Source organism: Canis lupus, chromosome X (assembly GCF_048164855.1).
Source record: "Canis lupus baileyi chromosome X, mCanLup2.hap1, whole genome shotgun sequence".
Lineage (NCBI taxonomy): Eukaryota > Metazoa > Chordata > Mammalia > Carnivora > Canidae > Canis > Canis lupus.
The window spans coordinates 123956521-123978443 of record NC_132876.1 but is presented as its reverse complement, the minus strand read 5'-3'; the positions used below and the strand labels follow the sequence as shown (position 1 = coordinate 123978443).

Genomic DNA, 21923 nt, shown 5'->3' with positions numbered 1-21923 from the left:
TGCAATGGTGCTCCCGTGGTTCTAAGTAACAAGGGTGGTATGTTTCAGAGTCACACGTAAGTGCACAAATGGGGTGCTTTAAAAAGACGGGGACGTTTATTAAATATTTTAATGTACATTATTTGATAGCGGCCTCATGCAACTTCTGCAAATAAAAATATGTATTTATAAAACCTAGGGCTAAGACTCTTGTTAGCACCAGGCTGTTGTAGACCGGCTAAGGGGTGTGGTCCACGGAAAGAAGCATGTCAGTGGGCACCACCAGTGAGAGCTCACACTTTCCAGTGCAGATTACCAGATTATCGTCTCTCACTGACTTCGGTGTTTTCCAAACTCTGTTGAGTGATTCCTTCTAACAAATCACCCGGGAAGCTAATTGCGGTGCCAGTGGGAAGTAACAAAGGCTCTATGGGCCAAAATACATAAGAAACGCCGGTCTACAAGAGCTGAGGTCTTCACTGCAGCAAAAAGTCTCCTTTATACAATATTTATTTGCAAAAATGCAGTGAAATCTTCCCTGAGGGACGGATATTACGGTACCGTTCTCGGCTTTCCCCGACGTACCTGACTACAGGATGCTTTCCTGGCTTGGGTCATGTCGTTAACATCTGGATCAGATTGGATCCCAGGGGATAAAACCATTAAAACCCTCAGCGGGTTACCTGGTGGACTAATAATACGGCTCGTATAGTTGAGTAGATGCTAATCGGGCAAGAGGAGAAGGCCTTTGCCAAGGAAGTTGCAGGTGAAATACGCATACGCCACGTGCCCGAAAGTGGAGTGTAAGACAGACACGCATCAAACGCATGCATCACAGATACGCACTTGTTCATGTGCTAAAATCTTGTGTTATCAGAGTTATTTTTCCCGAAGTAATGACTTTCTTTCATCCCTCCAGGAAAATCCTTCTCCATCTACAAAAAAGTCTCTATGACTCTGCGGAAGTCTTGCATGTGTCCAGCATACTTAAGCACGTGATATGAGGTTTGCACTCAACGTTTAGATGCGTGGTGTTGAGACCGCAGATTTCCAGGGAAGTGTGGACGTGCAGCCTGGAGCCTCGTGACGAAAACATACGTGACGGCAAGTCCCTACAACAGAGACTGTGGCCCTTCCTTAAGGTATTTCTGATCATTGGGGGCACCTGGGTGGCTCAGTTGGTTGAGCCTCTGTGGTTCAGCTCAGGTCATGAATCCAGAGTCTTGGATCGAGCCCCGTGTCAGGCTCCCCGCTTCTCCTTCATCCTCTGCCCCTTCCCCCAACTCGTGCCCCTTCTCCCTCTGTCAAAATAAATAGATAAAAATATTTTTTAAAAAGATGTTTCTGATACTGAATTAAAATAACAGTGAGGGCAGCCCCGGTGGCCCAGAGGTTTAGCGCCGCCTTCCGCCCAGGGCGTGATCCTGGAGTCCCGGGATCGAGTCCCGCGTCGGGCTCCCTGCATGGAGCCTGCTTCTCCCTCTGCCTGAGATCACTGAGTGATCTGCCTCTCTCTCATGCATAAATAAATAAAATCCTAAAAAAAAAAAAAAGAACAATGAGAACAGGAGATTGAGGGGGTTTCTTTTAAATCCGTGTGGAGGTCCTAGAAATGATGCATGGGGTACACATGGTCCTATAGCTTCCCCCTCTGAACCACACTATTTCTGGAAGACATGCAGGTGATATTGGAAAACCCGCAGCACCTCCGTCTTTGGGAGAAATTAAATGTGGGGAATGTGTGACACGCTCTGAAAATTGTAGGCTCTAGCCAAGGAAGACGTCCAATAATTAATTTTCAAATCGTTTTGCTCGTCAGGGCATATCTCCAATTTCAATTAATAGGGAACTGGGGCATTCCCTCTCGTGGTTACGTTGTCCAAGAAATTTTGGGGAAACAATAAGCGTGTTCCAAGACCTGGACAAACTCACCAGTGTCTGTGAATGAGTCTGGAGTCTACCATTGAGGTTCCCTTGACTGCCAGCCCTGAGAAACCCCAAGGAACCGTGGGGACGTTATTCTGTCCAACACTTTTCAAAGGATGAAAACCGTGCTGAAACGCACCTTTGGCTTTGTAGCTCAAAGTGCGGTCCCCGGACGAGCAGCGCCGGCATTGCCTGGGACTTGGTTGGAAACACAGCATCTTGGCCTGTCCAGACCTGCTCAGGCTGACTCCGTGGTTAACAAGACCCCTGGGTGATTTGCATGCGTGTTATGACCTGAAAAGGCGGCCTCCGCAGTGATGTTTGTTCTGGTCCGTTCAAGTTGAAGACAAATCTATTAGTCTCCTACGGCTGTTGTAACAAATGATCACCAAGTTTGTGGCTTAAGTCAAAATAGTCTAAAATCAGGATCACAGGACCACCACATGGGCATCGGGACATGGATGTCTTTGGGGACATTAGTCTGTCCCCAACACGTGGATCGGGATGTGCAATCTTTGGGGACATTATTCTGCCTACCGTACTGAGATGAAAATGCACTGATCTTTGGGGATATTAGCACATCCACCGCATGGGAATTAGGATATGGACGTCTTTGGGGACATCATTCCATCTCCAATACGGGGATCAGGAGATAGAAGGCTTTGGAGGCCATCATCCTCCCTACCACATAAGGCAAGGCCATTGGGTTACCAATGAGGCAACAAAGGATTTCCTGCCCCTCCACATTTAGAACAGGGATTCTGGAAATTCAGAAGTGTGTTCTGGGCTCATCATGGTTGCCCTAGCTCAGGACGCCAGGTTGGCTCATTTGCTTGAACATCTGACTCTTGGTTTCTGCTCAGGTCATGATCTCAGGGTCATGAGATGGAGCCCCAGGTTGGGAATACAAGATTCTCCCCCTGTCCCTCCCTCTATTCCTCCCCCTACTCTCTATCAAATAAATAAGTAAAATCTTGAAAAAAAGAAAGAATTCCCCTATTTCAACCACTCACTGGTCTTGTAAGAGTTACAGACTCTGAGCCACAATGCTTTCTACTAGAAATGGGAACACTTCCTTGCCTAGAAAATAAGATTAATGGGGCAGTCAAATGACAAGCCCCATGTTGGAAGCTGTGAAGGGTCAGGCAAATGTAGCCTGTCCCAACCTCGTGAAATAACAAACACAAACTAGCCCAGAAAATAAGAGATTACTTTGTGATGAACCATCTTGCCCAAAACTGCATGGTGCTCATTTGCCTTTCAGCCTGGGTCTTTGGAGGACTGTCCCGTTTCTTCGCCTAAACTCACCAGTCGTCAATGGAACCATTGCTCGTTGGAACGTCGCTTCTTCGCATCTCCGCCTTCAGCCAGGAGGGCCAGCTATTTCCGAGTTCACTGGGAATTCAGGGGCAGAGAAGTCTGATGCGTTCTTGACCCGTTCCCTGGAGCAAAGCTTTTACACAATAGAGGTGGTTATTTGTGGGAACTCATTGCAGAAAACAAGCCGGGCCGGCCCGCCTAACCCGGGAGGTGGGGATGGAATGTGGGAAAGCCACTTGACTGACCCGCAGTGCGAAATGCACAAGGCCAGGCGATGCATCACAGAGAAGACAGGGGGAGCACCCCAGATGGGTCGCTCAAATGCATTACTATTCCCAGAAACCACCAACATCATGCACCTGAGCAATCTTCCCGCCTTCTTACATGTGATTGTGTGTAGCGTGTCCCCGACGTAGATCAAACCAGGGAAAACCAGTTACAAAACGGGCGTTAGTAAATCGTGGAGGGAAAAGGAACTTTAAGGAAAAACAAATCGGTGCTAAGTAACGTGTTATGTAAACAGCGAACGAAGATACAAAGGGAATTTTACATTTTTCATTAAATTTTAAAAATGAGTCTCACGAAGCTGACGGTTTTTAGAACTCGCTGTTGAAAGAGGCAGAATCTGCGTGGGGTGCTCCCTGCGGAGTTCTGTGGAAGATATCCAGAGCCGGATTCTACGCAGAGCAAAGTGCATCTGCCCAGAGGGCTCAGGACTCGGCTTTAAAAAGAAAAAGTCTGGATTGGTTGCTTGCCAACGCTAGTAGGGGATACTGGAATTCTCCAGCATCTACACGCTAATAGGGCCACCTTTCACCGTGTTTCTTGCATCTGCCCACCTCAGTGGTGTGGAATAATTAATTTAATCCAGGATAATTGGTTGTTTTCACTGATACAGCAAACCCTGGTCAAAGGTGCAGTAAGGTGGATAATATAAAGATAAATAAGAAAGAAAAGGCATGAGACCTTCCAGGCATCGTGAAATGAGCGACGTTTCGAATATAAAATATCTCAGACCCGTTCAGTTGTTTGTCCACATGGGAGCCACAAACAGGACTCCTGTGCTCTCCGGATTTCTAGAGTAGGACGTGCTCAGTTGTCGGGCCGAGAATGTTACTCACTGACGACACAGTGAATAACATTCAGTATTGCAACCTGCCGTTTCCAATTTCCTGAACCATCAGGGGAATATAATCCTTCTCTTTAGTGTTATTTATGAACCATAACTTTTGAACCAATTACACGTGGCCAGAATGTAATCTCTTGTGTATAAAGTCATGGGAACTCTTTGGAATCTAATTGTCTCTGGAACACATAGCTAAGCAGAGAGAACTGTAAAGGGATCAACACATACTGTGCGGAATATGTTTTGTGATTTCTTTTTTTTTATTTTAATAAATTTATTTTTTATTGGTGTTCAATTTGCCAACATATAGAATAACACCTAGTGCTCATCCCGTCAAGTGCCCCCCTCAGTGCCCGTCACCCATTCACCCCCACCCCCTGCCCACCTCCCCTTCCACCACCCCTAGTTCATTTCCCAGAGTTAGGAGTCTCTCATGTTCTGTCTCCCTTTCTGATGTTTTGTGATTTCTTTGCATCACGAGCTTGTCTTTCTCTCCAGGGGTATGATTCCCCTCAGTGTAACTGGGAACACAAGTCTCTTCTAACCAAGTTATTCTCTTCCTCTGGGTCTATTCCTTGGTGAAAATAAGAATACACATATAAATAGTCTGCAGAATGATCTAGATTAGGCCAATTCATTCATTGATGGGTGCATTTATTATTTAATGAGTATCGATTCCCTAGGCTATGGCAAGGGTTGAAGTAGGTTTGGATATTACATAGGTATTAATGTTTGATTTCAGAAAGTAAAGGATGGATAGGTGGGTGCATGGATGGATGGGGTGGGTGGGTATGTGGACAGATAAAAGGGTGGATAGATGGGTAAGTGGACTGGTGGGTAGGTGGATGAATGGAAGGAAGCACAGGTTGATGATGGATAGAAAAATGGATGGATGGGCAGATAAATGGATGGATTGATGGGTGGATGGATTGGTGGGTAGATGAATGAATGGATGGATGGACGATGAATGGAAAAATTGGTGGATGGATGGATAAATGGATAAGTGGACTGATGGGTAGATGGATGGATGGATTGGTGGGTGGATGGATTGGTGGGTAGTTGGATGAATGCATGGATGGATGATGAATGGAAAAATGAGTGGATGGATGGATAAATGGGTAAGTGGAGTGATGGGTGGATGGATGGATTGGTGGGTAGATGGGATTGATGCGCAGATGGATGAATGGATGGATAGACAATGAATGGAAAAATGGGTGGATGGATGGATGGATGGATGGATGGACAGACAGATGAATGGATTGGTGGGTGGATGGATTGGTGGGTAGATGAATGAATGGATGGATGGAATGGGTGGATGGATGGATGGATGGATGGATGGATGGATGGATGGATGGATAAATGGGTAAGTGGACTGATGGGTAGATGGATGGATGGATGGATTGGTGGGTGGATGGATTGGTGGGTAGATGGATGAATGGATGGATGGATGATGAATGGAAAATGGGTGGATAAATGGACGGAGGAGTGGATGGTGGGTGGATGGAAGGATAGAGTGATGTATAGAAAGATGGATGGATAGATGGATGGATACATGGGCGGATGGATGATAAATGGACTGGTGGGTGGATGGAGAATAAATGAGTGATGGATAGAAAGATGGCTGGATAAATTGAATGGATCCACAGCTGGGTGAGTAGATGGGTGGGTGATGGAAAGGTGAAAGATTCTCAACTTCGTGGCTTGCCGCCCATCCCCTTCCATCCTTCAGGCTGTCTGCTGAGGCTATGCGTAGGTATGCTGTGGCAGGGGCCCCACGGATGAGCTGTGTTATCGTGGGCATGCAAGTCAACCACTCTGTGCCTCCGCTGTCACATGCTTAAAGCAGAGACATCCACAGTGCCTATCTCACGGGACTGTCCTGAAGGCTTTGTGAGGAAGTCTGGGTCCCCACGGCGTAGTGAGAGCTCAGGACAAGATCCCACAACGGAGGGAGTGTGGTATGTCAGTCAAAACGGGGAAGACGGATAACCGTGTGCAAAACCCGAGAACAGTGGGCTGTGCCCACTCACACTGGCGCACAAAATCAACTAAAGAGCCAGCGAGAATGTCGTAGGGGGTTAACACATGGGGCCTGCAAGTGCGACACACAGGAGTTCGCATCACGCCTGCTCCCGGCTTGCGCTTCCCTGGGACCAAGCAACTTCCGTTCGTCAGCTCCCCCAGTCTGTAAAGGACCAAGAGCACCCCTCCGTCCTCGCAGGGGCCAGAGGGAGTGAATGAGGCAGCGCCGGCTAGGACACCGTAGTGATGATATATTTTTATGCATCTACGTGTTAGGACAGCGCGTGCGCTAAGTAGCAACGCTTCTGCCAGATTAATGGCCTCCCTGACTCCTAGAATCGAGTCCTGAGAACGGATCCTTCCATGTCTCCATTTGGAAAGGAAGGCAGGCACGTGTGGGCGGGACTTCTCCTGGGTTCTCCCAGAACGCTAAGCTTTTGCAAAACGTACTGATGCTTTGGATCTGAAAACATTTTTCTCGCAACTACCAATATGACGAGCACCAGACACTTACCAATAATCACCTTCTTTTTTTTTTTTTTTTTTTTTTGCTTCATCATTTCTACAACTTTTGGCGCGCGTCCTGAATTTATTGTAGCCAAGAGTTTCCATGCGAATCTCGGAGACAACCGTCTTCCCATCCCGTCACCGCTGCCACGGCAAACACAACTGCAGCCTCTGATGGGGCCGTTTCCGTTTAGAACGAGAAACGTCCCTTTGCCGCTCAGATTTTTAGACAAGGTCTACGATCCTTTGTCTTTTTCTAACATAAGGTTTTCAGAGAGGACTGTAAATTCTTATCTTCTTAGCCAGCGTGCCTGGATAAACGTACACCCTGTGACTTAATGAGATAACCCTGCCCTCTTAATTCAACAAGCTTCTCTCACGTAAGGTCACAAACATCTTTTTTTTTTTTTTTTTGTCCTAACTTTGTTCCTTGGTGAAGTGAAAACGTTAAAAATAACAGTCGCTGGCCCACGTGGAGAATGTACACCGTAGTCGTTAACGACATTCTACGTGCATGAAGATGCTTATCACGCTGGCCACATACAGTAGGCTTCCTGTTATTGTATCTTGGTGGGCTTTTTAAAATTTTGGTCTAAAAAATAAATAAATAAATGTTTGATCTATTTAAATTTTTCTATATTTAGATTCCTTTAGTTAATAGTGTATTATTAGTTTCAGAAGTAGAGGTCAGTGATTCATCAGTTGCATAGAACCCAGTCTCATTGCATCCCGTGCCTTCCTTCATGCCCATCGCCCGGTTGCCCCATCCCCCACCCACCCCCATCTTCACTTTTCTAATCGGGTCCCAGTGATGAGATGCTCAAATCTGACTGCAAGCTGGTGAAGCCTGAGTCTAGACCATGCTCTTAGCTAGGACTCCCCAACCCAGGGGGTCTTCCCACCTTCTCCCACACCCGGTGACATTAGGGGAAACTCATTAGGGTCATGACATGTCTGGCACCACTCAGGATTCTCCACGTTTAGGCCTCCCGGGGGGTCTTGTAGGGCACATCCCAAAACATGGGGGCCGGGCTGGCTACGTCAGGACTCCTTTCCTCCCCGCGCCTGGGCGCTCAGCCCCTGACAAATCCCCCAGGCTCAGCCCCTGACAAATCCCCCAGGTGACCACTGAGGCAGCCACTTCATGACCACGTCACCTGCTGCCTTCCATGAGCCATGCTCCACATCAAGGAAGCCCCCTTTCCAAAGGGAACATGATGCCCCCACCCAGCCCCTCCCAGCACTGGATCCTTGTGTTGGGAATGGGTGTAGATACAGAAAGTAGCTCTTAGCCCAGCTTTTCCCATATTTTCCTTCTCTGGATTAAAAGTAAAATGAATGCATTCTAAGCAGAAGCGTTAGTTTTTTTTTTTCCTCACCCAATTATAATTGCACTTGTTATGTGTTTCCGTCCTGTTCTGGGTCGCGTTGAGGGCCTGCTTTGCGTCTAATGGGGGGGATGTGTCCCCTAGAGGGGCAGCTCAGAAATCAGGCACTCGCCCCGTGAAAACTGAGGGCAGTGGGCCTGCGCGGTTCTGTAGGCCCAGAGGTGAGGGGCTTCCTGAACCCTCCTGAGATACGGGGGAAACCTGACCTCATTTAGGAAGATGACCTCAGAAGAGCTCTGGTGTTAAATTCAAAACCAAGTGTCTGCCGTTGCTTTTTCATCCTGGTTGTTTTAATAGAAACAACACCCTTTCACACCTATCAGAAGCACTCGGGAGGTGTCTCATTCTGCAAAGCACGCAGAGACTAGACGATGCCAGCCTCATGTGATCAACGCCTTCCTGCCCTGGCCCGTCTGCAGGGACACTGAACCCTCTCTCTGCGTGTCCCAAGCGCTACCGTGCTGGCGGGCACGGTTGCCACACTTGTGTTACCACAATGACACAAAGATCTGTACCTACGCCGTGCGGTTTCAAAAATATTTTATTTTCTGGAATAGCCATAATGTCTCAGCTTTGTCTTTGTGGCCTCCCTCCGCGTGGGGAGGCGGAAGCTATGACAGGACGACACGGAGGCGCCATACATCACACCTGCGAGACAGAACGATGGTAGCGTTAGAGGAGAGTGTATAAAATGCTCACCAGGGTGCATACGGACAGGATGGGGGGTGGGGTGGGCGTTGCCGGGTTGCACACCGCCGAGTACATTCATGGAGACGCGTACACGCCCCGCGTGGCAGGGCCCACCTGAATTGTCATCTGGTTTCCCTCGGGTTTTCAACCAAGCAGAGGAAAACGACCTCAAAGTCCTTCGTGGCTGCCAGACGGAGGGCAATGCAACGTTTGCCACATGATGCCATTTAGAAAGTGCCTGATGCATTGTAGAGAGTCCAAATGTAACTAACGCTAGGCGTGTTTCTAGAATTTTCCACAACTCTCTTCTTCTTCCATGTGCAAAATCTCCAGTCTGTGTCTTACGGGGTCACTCGGTTTCTTCCAGAGCGCGGTTCCTTCTCCTTGCAACAGACTGACAAAGATATCTGGGATATCTTGGCAACAAGGGGGATGGGGAGTTCCTTGTGTCTCTTCCTTTGAGCATTTGCTCTGCACACAGGAGGAGGCCAGAAAGCACTGGGGGCGGTTCATGTACTTTTTTTTTTTTTTTTTTTTACAGCATGGATTGCTTCTGAGATGAAGTGTGTCAGGCCCCAGTTGCACCTACCTTACCGATGGTATGATCTGAAGCTGATTGTCCTCTGGACGTCTCTAGCCGGGAATAAGAGGAGACACTTCCGATGGGCTGCCCTACGGGCGTTGGAGCCCCTGTGAGTTACGACTATGCACAAGGGGAAGGCTGATGAGAACTTCACAACAGAGTGGGCCAGGCGGGTGGGCAGGGATGGCTGGATGGGACCACTGGGGTGTGTGGAGGTTACAGATGCCAGCATGGCCCCGGAGGAGACACTGCCCATGAGTCCTGACCGCCTGGTAATGGCTTGGCAAGATGAGTGACAGGGGGGTGGCCTTCACCCTCACTGGTGGTCACCCCACCCTTCACCCCCACAACGCAGCTGGGATGGCATGCTGGTTGGCAGTCTCCAGAAAAGGGCTGAGCAGTGACCTCCAGGGATCCACCCCTCTACATTGGAGTCCTGGCCTGCCGGTGGCCCACGATGGAGATGTTCTCATAACCTCTTGACTTGTACCTGGAGAACAGGTGAACAAAGGCTCCACAGCCACCGGAGCTCTCCGTCCCTTCAGGGGCCCTAAACAGGCAGAAAGAGAAAGAAAGAAAACAAATGTGTAAGAGGAAAAACAGGTGAGCAGTCTTCATGGCTACTGAGAAGCCACTTCACCCAGTGTCCACATCTTGGTTCCTAACGCAAGCTCAAATCAAAGAAACCGGGGCTCCCTGGAGAACTGGCTAGCTCCAGGACTCACACTTGAAAGACGAAGGATGTGCCTGGAGCATCTTGTAGTCCTAGAAAGCGAGGAGACGCTCAAAACCCAAAATGTTTGGGGACATGTCAAAGGGACGCAGAAGCCACCCCGAAAGAGATGCCCAATGGCCAACACCGCGACACTTTGAGAATAAAAATGAAATGCCATTGGGTTGTCACCCAACAGGTAAAATAAATATCCACAGGAGCCCATACCGATGCACCTGCATGATTGCATCATACCAACAAATGAGGGAGAAGAGACAAATGTCCCGTGCGGAAGAATTCCAAATAACTGACGTAGGGCCTCCACCCTCAAGAAGGTAAACTCCTAATCCTTAAGTGTGGGCTGTACACAGTGACTTCCTTCCAAAAGGTATGGGAAGAGGAGGAGAAATTGGACCAATAGAACCTCAGCCAGATGATGACGATCAATACCCACAGCGGTAAGTCATGCTGACAGTAGGTACCTTTGATAAAATGTGCCCAGAATGGCATTTCATTTCTGTGGTCCTCCCCTCAGAAACCAATCACCCCAGTCTGCTCATGGCCAAAACCTCAGACAAATCCCCATAGAAGACATCCTTAAAAAAAAAAAAAAAAAAAAAAAGAAGAAGCCTGACCAGTCCTGCTCAAAGCTGTGAAGGTCATCAAGAACAAAGAATATGAAAAAAAAATAAAAAAAATAAAAAAAAGAACAAGGAATATGAGGAATTCCTCAAGAAATTGTCGAAGAAGCATCACAGCCGAGAGGAACCTAAGGAGACATGACAACTAATGAAATATGGCGTCCTGGATGGGTCCCAGGGCAGGTCAAGGGCACTAGGTTAGAAGTAGTGACACCCAAATAGAAGTCTGGGATTTACCTTCACAAAAAAGGCAGGAGGGGGCTTGACATGCGCCTTCATAAATAGAATTTTCCGTTCTTGGATTGTTTCTATTCTGCATATGGTTGGACCAAGTGGAACCAAGATCTGGCCATCTGGGCCATCTCAAGCCTTAGGAGACATTCCGTGTAGCCTAGTGGGGCACTCCCAGTCCCTGCTAATCTCTTTTTTGGGGTTCCCACCCCAAAAAGCAACCATCCATCAAAGAAGCAGATCCTCTGGTCATGTGTAAACCCACTCACGTTGTATGGGCCCGTCCCCCAGCCAGGAATATCACATGTAGAGAACAACCACATGTAGAGGTGGTTGATAATGTTCTCTGAGGTCACTTGGCCAGACAGGCAGCTGCCCACCCCCGTGCCTCTCATGCCCATTGACCCCGAGCCCCTCCACTTTGGACAGAAAGTGGCGCAAAGTTTTTCCCAGATAGGATGTTCTGAACCTGTAGGACCAAGCCGGACCCAGGGCCTGGGGGCTCCCAAGTGGGGCATGACGATGAGGTCTCACTGGCTTCCGGACCACGACGTGTGGAGCAGAAACTACTGCAGCGCCTCCCGACCCGGGCACAGCATGCGCGTCTCTGCGTGCGTGTGCACGCTCTCTCTCGACCTGGAAGGCCCTCTGGAGGACCGCTTTTTGCCCTTCAGGGCTCCACCGGGGGTCATGTCCTCTGAGAAACCTCGCCGCCACTTCCCGCCCCGGCCCTACTTGGGTTCCAACTCCATGTTTCTGTAGCACAGAGACTGAGCGGTCTGTCTACCAGGTGTTTCATGGCAGCCTGCCCAGACTTCTGTTCCAGCGTGGATCAAAATGTACCGCTATTATCAAATAACCTTGCCGTCTCCCCAACCGGGAATTTACACTCAGGGAATATGAGCCACATCTGGCAGATATTGCGGCTCCTGGACCAGGGAAGGAGGTCAGCAAAGGTTTTAAGTGACTGCTATAGGCTGAATTGTGTCCCCCTCAAAAAGTCACGTATTGAAGCCCTCACCCCCAGGACCTCAGAATGGGACTCTGTTGGGATATAGGGGGCTTTAAAGAGGGGATTAAGGCAAAATGAGGCCACTGGGGATAGATCCTAATCTGATAGGACTGGGGTCCTTATAAGAAGAGGGGATGAGGACATGGAGATGCACAGAGGGACGACCACGTGAGGACACGAGGAGGAGACGGTGTCTACATGACCAGGAGAGGGGCCTCGGTGGTGACCACAAGCCACGTGAGGAGTGGCACTGGAATCAATTAAAATTCAGCACAATTTAAAACCCCGGGGCGCTCGGTGGGTGTAGCCACCTCCAAGTGCTTGGTAGCCGCTGCGGCTGCGGGCTACAGTATCAGCCAGAGCAGGTCTAGAGTTCTCACCCGTCCTGTTCTTGGTTGGATTCCTCTCCTCTGACCCTCAAGGAAGCCCTGCGAATAGCTGGTCCCCTCCCAGCTGTCCCCAGAAGAAGGCCCTGGGATGGTTGCGCCATCCTGAAATGATGGCAGCAAGGGGCAAGCATGGATCCTCTTCCAGAACTTCCGTAAGGGACCCGGCTGCCCGCACCTTGACTTTATTCCCGTTACCTCCTTGTCTCAACGGCACCTCTCAGAATCGGGGCAGCCTCTCAAATTGGGGCAAGATCCTCCTCCTGAGAACATCTGAGTTGCATACGGGCAGGGGGCTCCTCTCAGCCCCCTCACCACCCGCCCCCCCCCCCCCCCCCCCCGCCCCGGGTGTGCCGATTCCAGTCTGGAAGCCACGGACCGCAGCAGCGACGAGACACGGTTTCCACTGAGCTAAACACTGGAGCAGGGGCCCCACTGCCCAATTCCCAGTTCTACCGTTTCCTCCAAACTGGGTGTTTCGTTGATTTCTTGATAAATTATCTCAGTGCAGTATTGCATAGGGACCCAGAGGCCTCAGATAACCGTCGGACCAAGGAGATAAGCGCGGTTCACGTGCTGCCATCCCTCTGACGTGCACACGAGTTTTGTTTTGTCTTTGTCCAAACACGCGAACAACAGGGTTCAAGACACGCGCACACACATGCACACACACGCACACACACTGCCCCTGGGTGACAATGACGGGTGATCCCGCGCAAAATGAAGCTTTGGTCAAAGGCCGGCCCCGCCCCGCCTTACCCGGTGAGCCCGCCACCTGGGATCGACAGACAAGCCATCACTCCGGAACGCAACTAATGACTAAACGGGGCACCCCAGATGATTTCTAGGTTAGTATCTGGACCTCCCTCGTTTTTGCTTTGTTCGGAGACAGAGACGCGGTTGGCTGAAGTTCCCTCCACTGGGGATGCCGCCAGGAGTGGGGAAATGTAGGCTTCAAAACAGGTCACCCGGCTCGGAGAGGAAGCAGCTTCTCTTTATAGCACGCTGGACTAAATAAAACCCCGAGTGCTGGAGACGCGGCCTAGGGGACTTTTTTATTCCAGGAGAAGAATAATTATTTCCTAAATATAATTCCTTTGGTATAAGACAGCCCCTCCTCATGGCTCTGCACCCTAGAAACGCAACGATATGACAAAAAGAGAAAGAACCCCCGGACAGAGGAAAACCTCAAACCGCTAATTCCTGTTTTGCACAGTGACATGTGAGCTTCTCCAGAGCATTAGGATCCGGGGCTCTGCCTAAAGAAAAGAAAAAAAAAAAAAAAGAAGCAGAAAATTAAAACAAAATAAATCAACACAAAGGAAAGTGTGTAGGGTCGGTCGGTTCTGCAAGAAGGCGATGTGTGTGTTTCTTGGAATCACGGTGCCACGCAAATCCGCAATAATGACCAAATCGTTTACAGGGACATGGCATTAGGGTCATGATACCGGAGAAATGTGTCACCGATGCATGGTGGGGGGCGGGGGAAGAAATAGGAATCTCAGCAAAGGATGAGCGCGGATTTGCCAGTACTCGGTGCGTCAAGAGACGGGCACGCACTAGAATGCACGTGGCCGCGTACCCGGACACGTCTGTTCGTGGGCTTGGACAAATCCCGAGGGTGTGCAGCTCGTACCTGCACCCGGGAAGGGCAGCCGGTCCCGGGTGGACAGAAATCACAATGAGAGAGGTGCATGCGCACGTGTGTGTTTTGCTCAGCCCACCTGCGTGCAGCTGTGTGGGCCCACACGGAATTTCTCGCAGATGAACCGCACACGAGCAAACACAAATCCCCCAGCGTGCTCAGGGCGTGTCTCCGAGTTCTCAGACGGAAGCTTGTGTGCCGATTTGTTACCACTTTGTGCCGGTTTGTTACTACTCGGCGCCAGTTAGTGGCCACTCTGTGTCAGTTTGTTACCACCCTGTTCCCCGCAGCAAAAGTCTACACTCACACGTCCACCTGTGTGCCCCCCCATCTTCCCCACGCTACGACGCACTTGATTTTTCCTGTCGTGCTTGTTGTCTCCAAATTTTTCTGCTTCACCGTCGATGGCGGCTGAGCGTCCCGACACGGTCATCCTGTTGAGACTCGCTCCGTGGGGCAGGGGCACTCAGGGCGGCGGCGGTGCACGTCTTCTGGGAGTGATGCTCCACGATCGCCTCCGGGCTCAGGTCCATCGCCACGCATTGGGTCCCACGGGGGCAAAGGTGCACGGAACGCCAGGTTGAGTCTGGCCCGAGGGTGGGTGACACACAGGGGGGCCCCTGGCCGCAGGCCCTCGGGTCTCCACGGTCACAGCTCCCACCGCGGCGCTCCTACCCGCGCGGGGACAACCAGCTGACGGCTCACCCCAGGGCTCGCGTGAGAGTCGCGGCCAACAGTCAGGGCCACGGGAGGCGCCCAGCCCGCCGCGGCGCTCGCTCCCAGCCCCCACTCGGAGGGAAAGTGTGAATGGAGAGAATGTAGGGAACAACCGGCCTGCGCACAAGTGTGGCTGACCTTTCCCTTCGGGGCCGCCCGCAGATTCAAAGCAGCCCGGTATTTTTGGAAGCCTTTTGGAACGGCCTCCCCGCCCTGCCCAGCCCTCCCCTTACGCTCACACTATTTTGAGCTTAAAAGCCACATTTATTAAATTGGCTCGCAAACTCCTTCCCCTCCCGGACTTGGCTCCGACCAACGAGGCTGAGGTTTTTCCAAAGCTCCTGGCGTCCGCCCGGAAGGCACCGCGTGCGTGTGGGGGCCTCAGCAGGGCTGGCGTGGCTTGAAAGATGCCACCGCACGTGGCAGAGACGGGGAGCACGGGCGCCGGCGAGTCCCCGTGGGGACGGACGGACCCCCTGTCTGCAAGTCCCCTCCAGGCGTGTGTCTCGTTGCACGGGATGGTTTTGCTCGTTGCAAGCCTTGACGCATTCCCGCTCCTGCTGCCGGGGCCTCGGGGATGGGCAAGATGGGCAGCCGCGGGCTCCCTGGCACCTCCCGCCTCCCGTGCCCGACGGCACCCTTCCACGTTCACGTACACGTCCACGCGCTGTCGCACGTTCCCCTTGCAGCTCCGCGTGACCCACACGACCCATCTGGGCTGGCTGCCCCCCTCGGCCCGCACCTTCGTGCTGGCCATCACCCTCCCGCCCCCCACTTTCTAAGAGGCACCTGCAACCCAGCCCCCGAAACGTGAGCATCTGGGCCGCAGCGCTCGGCGCGAGAAGACACGAGTGAGAGCTGTCCACCTCCCCCGACCGAGTGGCATTCCTTTTTATTTCTCCTCTTTTTAACTCAAAAGAGGTTTGGAAGCAAAGATCAGACGTCCTGGGTGTTCTTAATCGCCCAACGTCACTTCTGTTGAATGCTAAAACGTTTGCTTCTGCCAAGGAGTCCTGTGTCTCGGGGACGTGCACCCGGGATGCGTGGGCCGCGGGCTTCGGGGACTAAGAGCTGGGATGCACGCTCTCTTGTTCGCCCCCGAGCGCCCCCTGCCCCGGGTGACGCCCCAGCCAACGGCCCCACAAGCGAGCACCGCCTGGCCACGTGTGGGGCAGCCTGGGCCCGACCTTTGAATGGTAACACTGAGGACGTTCTCTCCGCCGAAGGACAGCCAGCCGCTCTGCTGGCGTCACGCACGCCCCCTCCTGCATGCCCGGTGTCCTGCTTCCCTTCCTCTGATCTCCACAAGCGCATGGAATCTCTTCCTTCCTATTAATGATCCTTCCCAAGAAGTGGCGGATCGCAGGACGCCCCTCTTTGCCCCGTTGCAGACCCTCCAGGGCAGCAAGGCCGCAGGAGCCACACGACAGGTGTCCCGGGAACCGTCCGTCAACGACACAGGATCCAAAGTCCATCCACTCAGCGCTCATAAACCCATTCTCAGGTTCAAAAACATAAAGCATTAAGACAACATTGCTCTAAAACAATTTTTTTTTCCCCTGGCACCAGGACCATGACCGCCAGGTTCCCAAATGTGGCTACACTCTTGAATTCATTGGCTTTTTTTTTTTTTCCTATTTGTTATCAGTTTTAGCAATGAGATTCGGGTTTAGCAACTGCACAATAACCCCATCCTGGATCAATATTAATGGAGAAATGGATGCAAAGTTGTGTGTTTCTTCCCACTGAGACCTGGACGTGCACTACTTAGAAATATAGTAAGCAGTTATTTTGTCATCTATAAAAAAATTTAAAAGACAAATATTATTGCTGAACCCAAATGAGCAGCTTCCAGATCCTGGCTGCGCTCCTGAATTCATTCTTATTTTTCCCCATTCGTAGGCTGGTTATCAATATTAATGAAGAAACGGGTGAAAACCTGTATATTTTTTGCCGCTGAGACCTGGTGGGGAACTACTGACAAATATGTAGTAAGTAGTTGTTTTGTCACCCATTAAAAAAACTTAAAAGATATATATTATTGCTAAACCCGAATAAGCAGCTTCCAAATCCTGGCCGCACTCCTGAATTCATTCTTTTTCCCCCCGTTTGTACGTTGGTTATCAATATTAACAAAGAAATGGGTAAAAAGTTTATTTTTTTCCACTGAAACCCATGTCTGGACTGCTTAGAAATGTACAGTATTTTGTCATCTACCAAAAAAAAAAAAAAAAAACTTAAAAGAGAAATGTTTTTGCTAAACCCAAATAAGCAGCTTACAAAACGTGGCCACACTCCTGAATTCATTCTTTTTCTCCCCATTCGTATGCTGGTTATCAATATTAACGAAGAAATGGGTCCAAAGTTGTATATTTCTTCCCACTGAGACCTGAGTGTGCACTTCTTGGAAATATATACCAAGTAGTTACTTTGTCATCCATAAAAAAAAATAACTTAATAGAGAAATATTGCTAAACCCGAATAAGCAGCTCCCAAATCCTGGCTGTACTCCTGAATTCATTCTTTTTTCTCCCAATTGTATGTTGGTTATCAATATTATTTTAAAAAATGGGTGAAAAGTTGTTTATTTTTTCCCCCCGAAACCTACGTCTGCACTACTTAGAAATATATAGTGAGTGGTTATTGTGTCATCCATTAAAAAAAAAAACAACTTAAAACAGAAATATTATTGTTAAACCCAAATAAGCAGCTTAAAAAAAGTGGCCACACTATTGAATTCATTCTTTTCCCCCCCCATTTGTATGCTGGTCATCAATATTAATGAAGAAATTGGTGCAAACTTGTCTATTTTTTCCAGTAAAACCTGCGTGTGCACTACTTAGAAATATACAGTATTTTGTCACCCGTAAAAAAAAGTTAAAACAGAAATATTATTGTTAAATGTGAATAATCAGCTTCCAAATTGGGGCCACCCTCCTGAATTCCATCTTTTCCCCCCCATTCCTATGCTGGTTATCCATATTAATGAAGAAATCGGTGCAACGTTGTTTATTTTTCCCCACTGAGGCCTGGGTGTGCACACTTAGAAATATATGGTAAGTGGTTGTTTGTATCCCATTAAAAAAGCCACTTAACAGAGAAACAGTGGCTGACAACAGAAACACAATGTAAAACTTTGGGGAGAGGCCCCGGATGTGAGATTTTGTTTACACACGCAGGTACACACCCCTTGCACACGGCCGTGCGTGCGTGCGTGCACTCAGCGGCCTGGAGACGATCGCCGATTTTCTGGCGATCCCGGGCAAGTTACATAACCTCGTGGTGTGGCCTCACGTTCCCGCTCCGTGTCCTCGGGATCATGAGTGTACCCGGTTGCCGCGAGGACCGCAGGCCGCTGTGGGAAGCACACCCTTTCCGCCTCACGTCCTGTACGCGAGGGCCTCGCTCTGAAATATGAGGTATCGTGGTTATTTATGGGAAACCGGGCTTTGTTTTTTAGGGTTTTTTTTTTTTTTTTTTGGTTATAATTTTATTTCTTTGGCAGTGGTGCAAGCCACCGTGTGTCTGCTTGCCCGTTAGAAAATGAGGAAGGTGAGAGATTGTAGATATTTCTGTCTTGACACGCTGTTTAGGCTTTTCCCGGATCATCCTTCTGCGTGGATTCGGGCTTTATGTTACGGGACCCAAGACGGATTTTTAAGGGATGTGAAGTGTTTTTTGAAACAAATGAAATTTCCTTGTGTTTTTGTTTTTTAGGCACGAGATAACCCACGGGGTCAGCACGATCTAGAGGCTCACCGGGGGGCCGGTGGATCCGAATGAGCCCTGACGGACGCGACGGGGAACCGGGCACTAATTGCACAGAAGCAGACAGAGGGCTGACGTGTGAAAGAAATGCGCCCCGTCTCCGGCCCGGAAGCTCTGGGTGCAAATCCGTCATTGACCGGGGATGACCCTGCACTTCCCAGCCGTGTGACCTTGGCCAGGAAACCGCCTCCACCTGCCTTGGTTTGGAGCGGAGTCGGGGATGCTTGCAACACGGTGGCCTCTTCCCAGGACGGTGACATAGACCCAGAGGGCCACCCCCTGCAAAGGGCGTTTGCAGACCCCAGAGGGGCTCTGTGGAATGTGAATTATTCTGATCCCTTTGGCCTGTAGGGCTCCGGTCGGTGTATCCCGGGCTCCTCGGGGGTCCGTGTAGGGTGGGGACTCCCGTTCCTGTAGCAGGAGCCTCCGGTACCACGTGTGCCTCTGCCATTTGAATTGTGCTGTGTTCTCAGGCAGTGATGACCCTGCCAGCACATGTCCTCATGACTCTCACGTGGGGACATTTTGCTCAATAGTCGTTCACGGCGCCCCCTGTGCGGCCGGGGAGCCCCTCGTGGACGGGGACGCGTTCTCCGGGAAACCGAATCAACACGACTCTGTTGCGATGGACATGGCGTGTGAGCAAAACCCTCCCGCGGAGGGGCAGGGTGCACGGACCTCGGGAGTCACCGGATGTCAGCAGAGCGTCAACTCCTGCGTGTGCAGCAGGCGTCGCATCATTCGCCGCGTGGACCGACCACCCGGCCACATGGAAAAATCCTGGAGGCTGCCACTTATATAATTTTTGACTATTTTCATTGTAACTGTGTTTTCTCGTCCCTCCGAGACGTGCCCTGGGAGTGACCCAGCTCCCCCTGCACCACACACACACAGACACACACACGGAGACACACACACACACCACAATTTCCTCTCGGGGAGGCTCACCCGAGACCCACGCCATGTCGTGTTGGTCGCCTTGCTTTCCCCGACTGACTAGCCCACAGGGTGTGTGTCTGTGTGCATGTGTGTGTGTGTGTGTTGGGTATAATTTTGGATCTCGATTCACGTGCTGTGCGTGGGATGCAGACGCGTGGAGCTCCGGTGGCCTTTCCTCCTCTGCGGGAGCCATTCCAAGGCCCCCGCATTCTGGGAGGTGGTCCTCCAGCGTCTACGCTCCGCTTGCTGCCTAATCTCACCTGGTGCCTGGGGCACGGGGCTGCCTCCCAAAGCTCTCACAGATAGCTGTGCACCGTTACCACGGCGTTGTTTGGGACGGAGTTGGTGTTTGGAGAGTGGAGCTGGAGGTGTGTGTGTGTGTGTGTGTGTGTGTGTGGTGTGCGTGGGGTCCCTGGGGAGATTTTGGGTTCGGGGCAGGGCCTTGTAGACATGCACCCTGTATCTCGGAGGAGCTCTATCTGGGCAGCTCCCCAGAATCCCCGAATAATGCACTTGCACCAGTGGCAGCGTTAGGGGTGTGTGCGCAGGGGGCTCTGCAAACCTTTCTGCGCTTTCTCAAATCCCTTTCCTCATGTTGGAAATGGGCCTTCCAGCCTCTTCCTCCTCCTCCTCCCCGGCGTCCTCCCGCACTGGATCCTGGAAACAAGCCCTCCCGTGTTGCAAAATCACTCAGCGTCTGCACACCCGCGGTAACTACAGGAGAAACACCACCACACTGGCGCCAGCCCCAATCCTACCCGCCCCACACACGCCGCATCAGACAGTCTGGTCCCCGCTTTGGGCTTCGCAAGGTTCCCGGGGACAAGGAGTCTCTGCGTTTTTCCGCTCTCCTTAACCCTCAAGCGGCTGGAAGTGGTGGAGGGGAAAAAGCATGAGGGGAATGCGTGGCACAGGGCAGGCTTTGCAAGGTCCCCCTCCCCGGGGGGCGTGTGAGGTGCAGGCAGCCCGTGCAGCAGAGGGGGACCCACACCCCCTGCTCGCCCTGATTCCCCGGGAAGGCACCCCAGTCTCTGCAGACGCATGCATCGGCAGCCGGTTGAAACGCGCTGTTTTTCCTCGCAGGTCCTCTGTGCACACCCGCGTTCCAAGGGAGGCATTTTTTTTTTTTTCTTTTTTCTCTCTCTCTCTAGCTAACGAGCTATTTATTTAAGTCACAAACTTGCTCGGGCGCGCTTGGTGGAGGGCGAAGCTTCGCGTTGGTCCCATTGGTGTCTGTCGTGTGTGTGTGTGTGGGGGGGGAGGTAGGCAGGGGTGCGGGGACTCCAAAGCAAGCCCCCTTCCTGAGCTGCGCACCCCCCTCGTGGGGGGCCTCCTCGGTGGGGCGCACCCACCTCCCCACCGATCTGTGCAGTGTTGTTTGCAATCGCAGCTCTCGCCGCGCAGGGCTGCCCGGGGTGGGGGGGAAACTGAGCGCCCGGGTCCCCGCGCCCTCGGGCGAGGCCCCGGCACCGGGCAGCGCGCGCGGCGCAGGTGTGGCCCCGCGGCTGGAGCGCCCGCGCGCCCTCGGACCCCAGGCGCGGGCGGCGCCTGCCCGGGAGGGAGTCGGGGCGCAGCGCCCACCCGGGGCCGGTCCCGCAGCGCGCGCGGCGCCCCGGCGAAGTTGCGGCTCCCCGCCCGCGCGCACTCACCGGCTCTCGGCGCTCCGATCCTGAAGGTCACGGCCCGGCGGCGGCGCTGGAGGTGGCGGTGGCGGTGGTGGCGGAGCTGCAGGCGGCGGCGGGCGCGCGGCGGGGCCCGGGGCGGGGGGCGCGCGGCCCCCATGCCCGGCGCGGCGGCGGCCCTCGGGGCGGGGCGCCCTCAGCGCGGCGGGGCCCGGGCGCCGCGGGGCTCAGATGCCGTGGTCGCAGTCCACATCGCGGCAGATGTACCAGAGGATCACGTAGAGGATGAGCAGGATGGCGAAGATGAACAGAGCCACCAGGATCGCCTTGGTCACCGGCGAGATGAGCGACTGCATGGCCCCGGCGGGGCGCGCGGGCGGGCGGGGGGCGCGCGGGGGCGCGGGGCGCGGCGCTCACGACCCCCGAGCGCGCCCGGAGCCCCGCGCCGGCCCCGCGCCGCATCCGCAGTGCTCCGTGCCGGGGACGGGCGCCCGCGCTCGGCCGCGCTGCTGGCTCACCGGGCCCGGCGGCCGCGGGGCTGGGCGGGCGGCGCGGGGGGCGCGGGCGGCGGGCGGGCGGGGGCGGCGGCCATGGGCGAGGACGCGGGCGCGGGCGGGGAGCGGGAGGCGGCGCGCCCGACAAGTCCCCGCGAACTTGGGCGGCGGCGAGGCGGCGGGCGCGCGGTGACAGGTGGAAGCCCGGCCCCGCG

The 21923-nt window shown here is 52.4% G+C and overlaps 1 long non-coding RNA gene across 1 annotated transcript; it reads right to left on the bottom strand.

Annotated features, from left to right (window-relative positions):
- Positions 1 to 8791: 8791 nt before the first annotated feature.
- LOC140628234 (uncharacterized) lies at positions 8792 to 21728 on the bottom strand. The gene is made up of 2 exons (XR_012026564.1): positions 21242 to 21728; positions 8792 to 10091 (listed from the first exon to the last, which is right to left on the bottom strand). It is a non-coding gene; the product is annotated as an uncharacterized lncRNA (long non-coding RNA).
- Positions 21729 to 21923: the final 195 nt, after the last annotated feature.